At 46.4% G+C, this 1,308-nt stretch overlaps 1 pseudogene; it reads left to right on the top strand.

Moving 5' to 3' along the window:
- Positions 1-501: 501 nt before the first annotated feature.
- LOC136643265 (5S ribosomal RNA) lies at positions 502-618 on the top strand (annotated as a pseudogene).
- The last annotated feature ends 690 nt before the right edge of the window (positions 619-1,308 follow it).

Raw genomic sequence — 1,308 nt, 5'->3', positions numbered from 1 at the left:
CATCATGGTGGTTCCTAAGGGAGTTGCTATGCCAAGAACCACTCCATGACTCAGCCCTGCCCCCCTTGGATCACTTAGAGGAACATACTCAGGGAACATACATTTCACGATACTTCTTTCAGTGCCTCTCAAACGTGTATACAAGTCAGACCTCAGTATCCATGGGGGTTTCTGTTATTATTAATTATAATAATAATTATAATAATAAACAGTAAATAAATAAATAAATAAAATAAATTATAAACAGTATTTATATATTGCTTTTCAACAGAAAGTTCACAAAGCAGTTTACAGAAAAAAAAATCAAATATCTAATGGCTCCCTGTCCCAAGAGGGCTCACAATCTAAAAAGATGCAAAAGAACACCAGCAGACAGCCACTAGAAAAGACACTGCTGGGGTGAAGAGGGCCAGTTACTCTTTCCTCTGCTAAATAGAAGAGGAGCACCCACTTGAAAAAGTGTCTCTTGCCCAGTTAGCAGGGGTATAACCTGTTCCAGGTTTATACAGCCATTACCCTGCACATGCCCGATCTCGTCTGATCTCGGAAGCTAAGCAGGGTCAGGTCTGGTTAGTATTTGGATGGGAGACCGCCTGGGAATACCGGGTGCTGGAGGCTTATACCATAGTCTTTCGAGACTGAAGGTTGCCAACCATTGGACTTTCTCCTGCTCATGATGCATTCTGTGGCAGCGTTGGGAGGAAAAGGGAATCTCTGTGTGAGATGAAAGTGGGTCTTTCAAGGCAAAAAATAGCTCTAGAGCAGGGGTCTCTAAACTTTTAGGTCAGAGGGCCACATCAAATATCCAGCATGGTGTTGAGGGCCAGAAAAATAAATAAATTTTAAATATAAATTGTAAATAAATACATTAGAAAGCCTAAGGTCTTCAGACGACCCAAAAACTTCACTTAGAACACCCTTCAGGTGCAACTGGAGCACAGCTCTGGTCGTCACATACAGTTGAGCAGGCCAGATGCTTGCTGCGGTCCAGAGGCTTGCCGCGGGCCAGATAGAGGCTTGTTGTGGGCTGCATCTGGCCCCTGGGTTTGGTTTGGAGACCCCTGCTCTAAAGCAGTAGCCCCCAAACTGGAGACCACTGCACAATGGGAAAGGCGTCCCCAGCTCAACCAGCACTTACTATTCCACTGGGGAGCCATCTTCCCCACCACTGATCTCCCCCAAACTGTGCTCCAGCCTGTTGCACTTGCTCAAAAATCTGGGCGCAGTGGAACGTGGAAGCAGCAGGCCAGAGATCAGTTTGGGGGAGATTGGTGGCGGGGAAGGACGGCCCCCCATGGAGCAGTAAGT

This window comes from Tiliqua scincoides, chromosome 2, assembly GCF_035046505.1.
Source record: "Tiliqua scincoides isolate rTilSci1 chromosome 2, rTilSci1.hap2, whole genome shotgun sequence".
NCBI classification, from domain to species: Eukaryota; Metazoa; Chordata; class Lepidosauria; order Squamata; family Scincidae; genus Tiliqua; species Tiliqua scincoides.
Note: the sequence above shows the minus strand (reverse complement) of the source record. Positions and strands in the feature narration are given on the sequence as shown.